At 39.0% G+C, this 12127-nt stretch overlaps 1 pseudogene; it reads left to right on the top strand.

Moving 5' to 3' along the window:
* The window catches only part of LOC113612526 (transmembrane 9 superfamily member 2-like), a 72720-nt pseudogene extending 63410 nt beyond the window's left edge, over positions 1–9310 (top strand).
* Positions 9311–12127: the final 2817 nt, after the last annotated feature.

Below are 12127 nucleotides of genomic sequence, written 5' to 3'. Positions count from 1 at the left end.
TATTTACTTATTTATTTTTGCGGTACGTGGGCCTCTCACTGATGTGGCCTCTCCCGTTGCGGAGCACAGGCTCCGGACGCGCAGGCTCAGCGGCCATGGCTCACGGGCCTAGCCGCTCTGTGGCATGTGGGATCTTCCTGGACCGGGCACGAACCCGTCGGCAGGCGGACTCAACCACTGTGCCACCAGGGAAGCCCTATTTGATTGTTTTTTAAAATAAATTTATGTATTTATTTTTGGCTGCATTTGGTCTTTGTTGCTCTACGTGGACTTTCTCTCTAGTTGTGGCGAGTGGGGACTACTCTTTGTTGCGGTGCACGGGCTTCTCATTGCGGTGGCTTCTCTTGTTGCAGAGCACTGGCTCTAGGCATGCAGTCTTCAGTAGTTGTGGCATGTAGACTCAGTAGTTGTGGCTCGTGTGCTCTAGAGCACAGGCTCAGTAGTTGTGGCGTATGGGCTTAGTTGCTCTGTGGCATGTGGGATCTTCCTGGAGCAGGGTTTGAACCCATGTCCTCTGCACTGGCAGGTGGATTCTTAACCACTGCGCCACCAGGGAAGTCCCTAAAATTATTAAATGATGTCCTATTCCTTCATGTAACCCCTAAAGCAGTAGGTAGAAAAGGGAAAGAGTCAGCAGAGGTTGATTGGCATGTACTCAAATCTTAAAATTAGAAGTAGAAAGTTTGAATCCCAGTACTCAGTATTAGGTGAGTGACTTTGGATAAGTCCTATAACCTTTCTGATTGTCCATTTGCTTACTTGTAATGCTTGTGTCACAGAGTCATTTAGAGAAGTAAATGAGCTAATGGATTGTGAAATTGTTTTGTGAGCTACAAAGCATTTTTAGTCACTCTGTTCTTTTATGTTCCTACTGTTCTATGTCTATCATCTGCTATAGCATTTCCTATGTTGTAATTTATTTGTTTATCTCTGTCTCCCACTAGACTGAGCTTTATCAGAGCAAGGGTTTTTGTTTTATTTATCTTGGAACACCAGGGCCGAACACATAGGTACTCAATAAATGTTTAATGAATGTGTGAATAAATGTTTCGAGTAGGAGGTGGACCCAGGTTACCTTTTAAGTTTCCTTTTAGTTTTGCTGTTGAAGATTCCATGAAAAGGTCTAGAAATAATTAGAGATTGACAAAGGAATTCATACTTAGAATATAAAAACCTGAAATTGAAGGGCAGTTACAGAATCATTAAACACATATCAACATTCTAGAGTGTACTTTCAAAAGGGAAATTGTTGAGACGGGTTAATTGAGTTTATGTATAAGAAGGGAGGTTATGATTTGTCAAGTGAGAAGTAATTTTTCTGGCCATAGAAAGATAACAGCTGAAATGAGTCTCTCCAAAGCTAGGAAATGTGGCAGAGGAATATTGTGGCTAAACAAATTCATTACAGCAGAAAGGTATTAAAAAACATTTTAAGAAGTATGGTTAAGTCATGGGAAACTAGACTCCCTTATTGAGATGCCAAAAACTGATGAGACATAAGGTGGAGCTTTTGTTGTTGTATATGTTGTTGTTTGAAAGGACTGGAAACTATATCTCCAACAGGAGCAAAGTATGAATAGATATGTTTACTGAAAAAAGTGTTGATAGACAGAAGAGAGCGTGAACACAAGGGGGAAAGGTGGAGTAGAAATAGTAAAATGAAAGAACAAATGACTGAAGGTTTAGAAAAGACCAACTCACTTATAATGAGAGAGGGGGAAGCATCCAAAGCAGTGATCCTAAGTAAGAAATTGAAAATACATCGTAAATATGAAGGCAGCCTTAAAATCCTAAAATTAGAATGGACCTTGAGAGAATTTACAACTGAAGAACAAAACCAGAGATTCTCTAAACAGTAGACCTCAAAGCCTAACCTGGTTCAGCATGAAGTGGCTGTCACCACATTCCCTGGCTCTGATCTTTGACAAGATGTTTGGGGTAGGAGAAGATAGACGTGATTGGTCAAGTTGGTTCCTACCATAGAGACTTTATTATAGCACAGTGGAATGGAGAAAGCTTGCTCTTAAAAAAGTCATACACATCTGATTAAGAATCCCAGCTCTACCTCTTATCAGCTGTTCAATCTTCAGCAGATTACTTAATATCCCTAAAATACATTCAGAAAGAACTCTGTCTATCCACATAACTTCTGTTTTTCATATACCTGGGTTGATCATTAATTTTCCTTTTTTTTTCCTGTTCTTCATTTCTTTCTTTTTTTAAACACTGCTTTCTAAGACATTTCATCAGCTTTATCTTCCAACCCTTTTATTAAGGTTTAAATTCCTCTTGTCATTTTTTAAAAATTGAAGTATAGTTGATTTACAATGTTGTGTTAATTTCAGGTGTATAGTACAGTGATTCAGTTATGCATATACATATATATATATCCTTTTTCAGATTCTTTTCCATATAGGTTATTACAAAATACTGAGTATAGTTCCCTGTGTTATACAGTAGGTGCTTGTTGGTTATCTATTTTATATATAGCAGTGTGTATATGTTAATCCCAAACTCCTGATTTATCCCCACCCCCTTTCCCCTTTGGTAACCATAAGTTTGTTTTCTATGTCTGTGAGTCTCTTTCTGTTTTGTAAATAAGTTCTTTGTATTTTTTTTTTAGATTCCACATATAAGCACCTATTGTCATATTTTTAATTCCTAAGACCTCTTCTATTTTCTCAAAAGTCCTTTAAAATTTCCTCTTCTTGTCTCATGGTTGCAAAGTCTTCTTTAATTTCTCTGAAGATCATATATTTTCTTGGTAAAGTTTTCTTCTGAGCTTCAGGGATCTTCTCTAAGGGACTAGCCCTCCCGTCTAATGTGGAGGTCTTCAAGGGGAGTTGTTTGGCTCTGCAGGTCTTCAGTATCTAAGGCTGACTTTCAACCAGTCCTCCTGGTGTTAGCCAGTCGTTCACCCCTACTTGCAGAGGTACCTGGCACTACAAATTCCTGAAACTTTTTGGAGCTCTGTGGTATAAAATTTCTTTTAAAAAAATTTTATTTATTTATTTTTGGCTGCGTCGGGTCTTCGTTGCGGCACGCGGGATTTTTTGTTGAGGTACACGGGCTTAGTTGCCCTGCAGCATGTGGGATCTTAGTTCCCTGACCAGGGATCGAACCCGCGTCCTCAGCATTGGGAGGTAGATTCTTAACCACTGGGCCACGAGGGAAGTCCCTTGTGGTATAAACTGAGTTGCCTCTCAGCTTTCCCTACTGATGACTTCGGATACAGGTTCCCACTTTCTACTAACTTGGTTACTATTTGTCCGCTATTTGGTTTCCAAAATTTGCTGTTAATGTCTTCTCCCCTGTATCCCCCATCCTTTTGTATTTATGCCTTTTGAAAATTCCTTTGCTATAATTTTTCAGGGTTTTGAGGAGGGAGCAGAGCTAAATGTGTGAGTTCTATCTGCCATCTTTAACCCAAAGTCTTTTAATTCTTCACGTCTTTTGTATCCTTCAGGTCTTTTATATCCATCCTTTACATTTTAACCATCACCACATTGTACAGATTCTTAACATTTTAGTCTCCTTGCCTCTAGTGTCTCCTCCCTTAGATTTGTCCTTCGAAATGCTGTAGGTTCACCTTCCTGGAAAACTGCGCTGTGTACCTCACAGCTTTGAGTGTAAAAACCCTTCAGTTGCTTCCTGATGCTGACAGGATAAAGCCTACATTCCTTAACCTGACTTTCAAAGCCTTCCACAATCTAGCCTCTGCCCACCTTTTCAACCTCATCTTTTAGGCTTTCAGAAACACTCACATCCATACCCACCCACAGCCATACTCAGCTTGTAGCTGTGATCAAACTTGTCTGGCACACATACAAGCACAGTAGCTGGGCTTGCCTGGGGGTTTATCCAGTAGACTTAGGGGTTGACCTGCTGATTTTGAATGACTAATTTAAAACTCTGTTTTATTTTTTTTGGAAAATTTAAATTATTTTATTATAAAAAGTTATACAAAATAAACCATAAACACAACAGTGAAAAATAAAATTTAAACAGAGTTAAGCCAGTCCATAAAACATTTCAAATGAAAAAGTAATAACAAAAACCTTATCAGCTCATTTGAAATTATTCATCTTTAGATATATGATGCTTTATTTCCTAGACTTAAAATAGTGATCTCATTACACTTAGTTAGGCTGTGAAATATTACATAGTATTTTTATTTATTTATTTTGCGGTACGTGGGCCTCTAACTGCTGTGGCCTCTCCCGTTGCGGAGCACAGGCTCCGGACGCGCGGGCTCAGCAGCCGTGGCTCACGGGCCCAGCCGCTCCGCGGCATGTGGGATCTTCCCGGACCGGGGCACGAACCCGTGTCCTCTGCATTGGCAGGCAGACTCTCAACCACTGCGCCACCAGGGAAGCCCTCAATATACTTTTTATTTATCTTTTATTAAGTATAGTTGAATTACAGTGTTGTGTTAATTACTGCGGTACAGCAAAATGACTCAGTTATACATACATACACTCTTTTTGTTGTTCTTTTCCATTATGGTTTATCACAGGATATTGAATATAGTTCCCTGTGCTGTACAGTAGGACCTTGTTGTTTATCCATCCTATAGATACCAGTTTGCATCTGTTAATTCCAACTCCCACTCCTACTCTCTCCCACACCCCTCCCCCTTGACAAGTGTATATATCTATATCTATATCTATATCTATATCTATATCTATATATATTTTTTTGGTGGTACGCGGCCTCTCACTGTTGTGGCCTCTCCCATTGTGGAGCACAGGCTCCGGACGCACAGGCTCAGTGGCCGTGGCTCACGGGCCTAGCCGCTCCGCGGCATGTGGGATCTTCCCAGACCGGGGCACGAACCTGTGTCCCCTGCATCGGCAGGCAGACTCTCAACCACTGCACCACCAGGGAAGCCCGGCAAATATATTTTTTAAAAGCAAATCAAACTGGCCACCATTCCTGAAAATGCCTCCTACACTATGCTGGAATTTAAAAGGACTTTTAATAACTTCAAGCCCTATCTGCACTACATGTGAGGCAGCCTTTAAAATTTCTTTACCTCCTGTACTGAAGGCAAAGAAAAAGAAATTGAAAATATCTGCATGATAGTAAAAAATTTTCCCCCATTACTTAGAGCTATTAATAGAAATTGTACAGCAGAATCTTTATTAGGAAGGCTGTGAAAAAAATAAAGACGTGTGTAAGATAATTTTAATGAAATTTCTTACAGGAAATATTTGTAAAACTCTTTGTTTTAAATGAACACTTGTCTGACTTGAGGCTTTTTTTTTTTTAAAGCACTGACTAATTTAATCCTCAGATCCACGGTGGCATTGGTACTTTTGTTTTTAATTAATTTATTTATTTTTGCTGTGTTGGGTCTTCGTTTCTGTGCAAGGGCTTTCTCTAGTTGTGGCAAGCGGGGGCCACTCTTCATCGCGGTGCGCGGGCCTCTCACTATCGTGGCCTCTCTTGTTGCAGAGCACAAGCTCCAGACACGCAGGCTTCAGTAGTTGTGGCTCACGGGCCTAGTTGCTCCGCGGCATGTGGGATCCTCCCAGACCAGGGCTCGAACCCGTGTCCCCTGCATTAGCAGGCAGATTCTCAACCACTGCGCCACCAGGGAAGCCCCTGACTTGAGGCTTTTAATAGTCCATTTCATTCAGTCTAGGATTCTAAAATCTTTTTTTTAAATTAATTAATTACTTTTATTTATTTTTTGGCTGTGTTGAGTCTTCGTTGTTGCGCGCGGGCTTTCTCTAGTTGTGGCGAGTGGGGGCTACTCTTCGTTGTGGTGTGCAGGCTTCTCTCACTGCGATGGCTTTTCTTGTTGCAGAGCACGGGCTCTAGGCATGCGGGCTTCAGTAGTTGTGGCACGCAGTCTCTAGAGCGCAGGCTCAGTAGTTGTGGCACACGGGCTTAGTTGCTCTGCGGCATGTGGGATCTTCCTGGACCAGGGCTTGAACCCGTGTCCCCTGCATTGGCAGGCGGATTCTTAACCATTGCGCCACCAGGGAAGTCCCCTAAAATCTGTTTTTAATATATGTATTTTCTTAATTGTGTTCACTATATTGCATATTGAGTTTTTCAGTGGTATATTATTCCACACCTTATTTATTTTCTGCTAGACTCTTGAGCTGAAAAGATGAGTGGAATGTAGAAATTATGTCCTGTAATAAACTGCTATCTTATTATATGGTATTGAGTTTATGCTCCAGCTCAATGACTGGGTTTTTAAAGTGTGATTTAATATTCTTCTAGGGTTTAACGTAGTAATTTGTGATATCCTTCCCACCAAAAGAGTGTTCTGACATTCACATCAAGTATGTTTATAACATTTTCCTGAAATCATAACGTTTTCTGATGACTTTTCTCCTCTAGTATCCTCTTTGCTGACCTCTTCATCATGAATCTAATTCTTTGGGTGGAAGGGTCATCAGCTGCCATCTCCTTTGGTACCCTGATAGGTATCCTCACAACGTGGTTTGGAATTTCAGTACCGCTAACATTTTTTTTTAAACAAGTTTATTTTCTTTTTTTTTTAAATTTTATTTATTTATTTATTTATTTATGGCTGTGTTGGGTCTTCGTTTCTGTGCAAGGGCTTTCTCTAGTTGCGGCGAGCGGGGGCCACTCTTCATCACGGTGCGCGGGCCTCTCACTGTTGCGGCCTCTCTTGTTGCAGAGCACAGGCTCCAGACATGCAGGCTCAGTAGTGTGGCTCACGGGCCTAGTTGCTCCGCGGCATGTGGGACCTTCCCAGACCAGGGCTCGAACCCATGTCCCCTGCATTGGCAGGCAGATTCTCAACCACTGTGCCACCAGGGAAGCCCCCACTATCATTTTTGGGTGCATACATTGGAAGCAAGAAAAAGGTAAACTTTAAAAATACTTCTTTTGACCATTGAGTGATGTCTGAAATAATACCTCCATGCGTGTAGACTATACATGGAATGGAAGATGTACCATTGGAGAAAATGACAAAGAATAATCATTTAGGGATAAAAGACTCCTACAAATTGTAAATGAAAGACAGTAACACTTTAAAAGGCATTCTTTAATGTATTTCTCATTTTATGGGTTGTTTATATTTCCCTCTCTCTCTGATGGGCAAAATTAAAAGGATATATTGTAGGAAGGCTGACTTTAAGAAAGTCAGAAAAATAATAAGACTATATAGTTGGGGGAAGAAAGCTAAGATACAATCCAAGAAATGAGGCTGTTCAGTTTACAGATTTTTTTCTTTTCCATTATGGTTTATCCCAGGATATTGAATATAGTTCCCTGTGCTATACAGTAGGACCTTGCTCTTTATCCATTCTATACGTAATAGTTTTCATCTAATCCAGTTTACAGATCTGAAGTTAGCCTATTCCACGTATAGGGAAAAGGAACAGTATACCAAAAAGACTAAATGAGGCCACACTGCAAAAGGGTTGTATTATAAAGATATAGCAGGGGAGAAATAAGACAAAACAAAACAGGAGGTGGAGTTCCACAGAGAGCAGAAAAAGAAAATTTTCTGAAAGCTATTGACAAATTTTCAGAGGCAAATTATTAGACAAATTCTAAGAGAGAACTTTCGGACATCATATATTATTTCATATTGCAATAGTCACTAGTAAGTTCTGTCCAATCTCTCCCTTGAAATTTGTAGGAAAAGATAAACATCCTTACTGTTTAGCTGTGTCCTATCTAGTATGCTGGCCACTAGGCACCTGTGGCTTTTGAGTACTTGGAATGTGGCTAGTCTGAATTATGTGCTGTAAGTGTAAAATACACACTGGTTTTCAACCATTTAGAACAACAACAAGAGGAATGCAAAATATCTGATTAATAAGTTTTATATTGATCATAAATTTAAATGATAGTATTTGGACATGTTAGATCATTAGATCAGATAAAATATATTAATAAATTAATTTTACCTGTTTTTTTTTTTTTTTACTTTTTAAAATGCAGCTACTAAAAAATTTGATACTGCATTTGTGGCTTGCATCATAGTATTTCTGTTGCACAGCATTGGTCTAGCCTCTGCCCACATAACTGCTCTTGGAAATATTCAGATTCAAGATTGTGTATTTTGATGGTATCTGTACTTCAGTTTTGTTTCATTCTGATTTTCATTTCATTTATTTTCGAGCAGTTTAGGTATCCAGTTCGCACAAACCAGATTCCCCGTCAGATTCCTCAACAGACTTTCATTAGAAAACCACTTTTTGGCCTCATCATCAGTGGCATTTTACCTTTTGGCTGTATTTTTATTCAACTCTTTTGCATTCTAAACAGTATTTGGTGAGTATTGTATCTTCATAATCTCAAAAATATTAAATGTTAATAAATTAATTTTTTATATGTCAAAGAGGTTAAATTCTGGTGTGGTAAAACTTTATTTGCTACCCTGTTTTATCCAGGAAATAGCAATCTGACCTGAGGGAATTTCCTAGGAAACTAAGACTTAATTCACAAAATTATAAAGCTACTTTTGGATGGAAATGTCTATAAAGATTTCCTTTTTGGAAATGAATAACCTCTTTTTTTTGTTTTGTGGTACGCGGGCCTCTCACTGTTGTGGCCTCTCCCGTTGCGGAGCACAGGCTCCGGACGCGCAGGCTCAACGGCCATTGCTCACGGGCCCAGCTGCTCCGCGGCACGTGCGATCTTCCCGGACCGGGGCACGAACCCGTGTCCCCTGCATCGGCAGGCGGAATCTCAATCACTGTGCCACCAGGGAAGCCCTTAATAACTTCTTTTTAAGCCTTTCCAGGTGACTTAGAAAAGTTGGTCTCAAACTGTACTTCTTTGAGATTTTGCAAGGGGTGGGATGGGGGTGTCCCTTGGAGGGAGGTGCGTAAAGATGGGAAGGGGCAGCTCTGATTTGTATCTGTTTTCCTTACTGGCCTTCCATGCAAGATTTCATTTAGAGTTTCTCTGCTAAAAATAATTTGGAGACCACTGATTTTGGGTCTTCATCTGTACTGAGCTATAAGTAATGGTTTTCTATCTTCCTTTCTGTCAACTGTTAGTTCTGATGTCAGATGCCTTTTCCTTATAACTTTCCTCTTTTTATCTGCTACTTTTAATTTGTTGTAGTTTAAGAAGTCTAATAGCCAAGATAGTTAGAGATGCATGTGAAGTAGGAACAGGTACTCTCTGATTAAAGTGCCACAGCTTTAGTGCCCCTGCTTTGTGACAGCTATTTCAGTTGCTCCAAGTCCCTTTTTTTCTTACTTCCTGATTCTTGACAGCATTTTGGTTTCGGGAGTTGGCCAAGTGGGGTGTTACTGTGGAAGGATTTTTGGAGAGGGGGCAAAAGCACCATAAAATGAAATAAGATAAGATAAAATAAAATAAATAAAATGCAGTCGCCAACTGTGTGTGTTTATAACACTTTTGTCCCAAAGGAATCTTCTGGACAAAACTTTGAAGTCCTTGGAAATTAGGCTTAATCATGTACATTAATTGCTCACCTTTTAAACAGCATTGTGTCAAAATTGTTTAAAAGATAAGCAATAAAATCTGTTACCTTGTCAGCAACTAAATATTTAACATGCTGCGAAATAGATTACAGTAACCAAATTTTCCAGATGTTTTTGAAGGAAAAGTAACTTTAAAGCGAAACTGAAAGATTCTTTAGATGAATTAATTTAAAAAAGTTTTTTTAACTTTTTACTTTATATTGGAGTATAGTTGATTAACCATGTTGTGATAGTTTCAGGTGCACAGCAAAGTGATTCAGTTATATGTATACATGTATCTCTTCTTTTTCAAGTTCTTCTCCCATTTAGGTTGTTACAGAATATTGAGCAGAGTTTCCTGTGCTATGCAGTAGGCCCTTGTTGGTTATCCACCTTAAATACAGCAATGTGTACATGTCAATACCATATTCCCTAACTATCCCTTTTCCCCCACCCTTTCCCCCTGGTAACCATAAGTTCGTTCTCTAATAGATGAATTAATTTTTGTTTCAATGAGAAACAGCACGCTTGTTGCGTACAACTTTGTATGTATTTATTAACTCTAGAGATGATTCTCTCCTACCTCCATCCTTCATCCTCACTCCCAGGTGTATATCTTACATGAGGTTTTAAAATGGGATATTGATCGGTTCACCAGTTGCTTCTTCTCTTCAGAAGGCTTTTAAAAATGTGTATTTCTTATCCCAATTTAGTCAGCTCGCTCTATAATAATGAAAGAAATTACTTCATTCCTTCGAAGTTTGACCTAAATGTAATCCACACATAGATGTTTTTAAAGATGCATGTTTGAAAGTATATTTAATAGAATTATGTGTGTCATGCTATAAAGACCTATTAGGGGAAGCTACCTGTCAACAGACCTCCAAAAGCAAAATGGCGTGTGTTTCTGTGGTTTTCTGTTGTATAATGTAGTCACTGGTATTTATGGCATTTACAACCTTCCATTTCTAAAGAGAAAGCATGTTTTTAAATGTGTATAGAGAAAATTGATGGGTCTCAAGTGAAAACTAAATTATAGGATCAGAGAAATATGGGTAAGTAGCAACACTGATTCTGACGAGAGAGGATATGACCAAACTCTGAAGCTGTGTAGGTAAAGGAATATATATATATATATATATATATATATATATATATATATATATATACTCGATACTACATGGATACTACATGGATTTGATGATACTGCATGGATAGATGAAGGTTTGGAATGAAAAGCCCAAGGTGAGAAAAGTGTGTGACAGTTTACTGTATAGAGTTGGACGGATCTTTTTGTGTGTATTGTTAAGTTAAAGATTATTTTAAAGCTGTCATTTTTCTTTTCAGGTCTCATCAGATGTACTTCATGTTTGGCTTCCTTTTCTTAGTCTTTATAATTCTCCTGATTATTTGTTCAGAAGCTACTGTTCTGCTGTGTTATTTTCATTTGTGTACTGAGGTAAAGACATAGGAAACAAATGTATCTGAAGCTTTCTAAACTTGCATTACTGGAATTAGAGGTCTGTGTTGAGAAAGGAATTGAAATAAATGTTAACTGCATGGTTTCTATAACTTGGGATCACTTTTATATTGTGTTTTTCTAATGACACATTTTAATTTTAATGCATCTATCAAGTTAATGCTACTTTGATGGAAAATTTTCAACAGAAAGCAATTTCTCTCTGGCTAGTTACTATAATTGCTGCGTAATATTCAGTTAACATAGAAAAATATAGGGAACTGATTTGATAGTTTAGACATATAAAAGATCTGGTTCGATGATGTTTTCTTTTTAACAATTAAAATTTTCTTGCAGCTTAGGCCAGGATTTCATTTTATGGGTTTGAGATTGCTGCTAAAGGCCCTTTGTCTTTCATTTCATTGCCTTTTGGTTACCATGGGCATAAATAATTCTTTTTACCCCATGCCATCCCCAATTTTTTCCTGATGTCATTTTGGATAACTAAGCTGGTGGTGAACATGTTTTCTTTTTTTTTAAGTTAATTAATTAATTAATTAATTTTTGGCTGTGTTGGGTCTTCGTTGCTGTGCACGGCCTTTCTCTAGTTGCGGCGAGTGGGGGCTACTCTTTGTTGTGATGTGCGGGCTTCTCATGGCGGTGGCTTCTCGTTGCAGAGCACGGGCCCTAGGTACGCGGGCTTCAGTAGTTGTGGCACGTGGGCTCAGTAGTTGTAGTTCACGGTTTCTAGAGCACAGGCACAGTAGTTGCGGCTTGCTGGCTCTAGAGCACAGGCTCAGTAGTTGTGGCGCACAGGCTTAGTTGCTCCGTGGCATGTGGGATCTTCCTGGACCAGGACTCGAACCCATGTCCCCTGCATTAGCAGGTGGATTCTTAACCCCTGTGCCACCAGGGAAGTCCCTGAACATGTTTTCTTAAATCCCTTAAATCCCTCTTATTTTGGTAGTTTAATGTGACTCTCTAAAGGTGACAAGAGAGTTTAGGGAATGATTATTATATACATGATGTCTTAGAGCCTTTTTTTCTTGAGCTATAAGAATAAAGGTAAAAAATATATACTTATGTATATATTATACTTAGCTACTCATTCATTCTGTGGTACATTTTGTCATAGAAAATCTGCAACAGTCATTAATGAAACATACATTGATAGGCATATAATGTGTATATTTTTATTCCTTAGAAAATGTTTTGGGGGCCCCCAAGACCACCC

Source organism: Aethalodelphis obliquidens, unplaced genomic scaffold, assembly GCF_003676395.1.
Source record: "Aethalodelphis obliquidens isolate GAN/ISIS:26980383/991018 unplaced genomic scaffold, ASM367639v1 scaffold78, whole genome shotgun sequence".
Lineage (NCBI taxonomy): Eukaryota > Metazoa > Chordata > Mammalia > Artiodactyla > Delphinidae > Aethalodelphis > Aethalodelphis obliquidens.
This window is presented reverse-complemented; position numbering and strand designations above follow the sequence as displayed.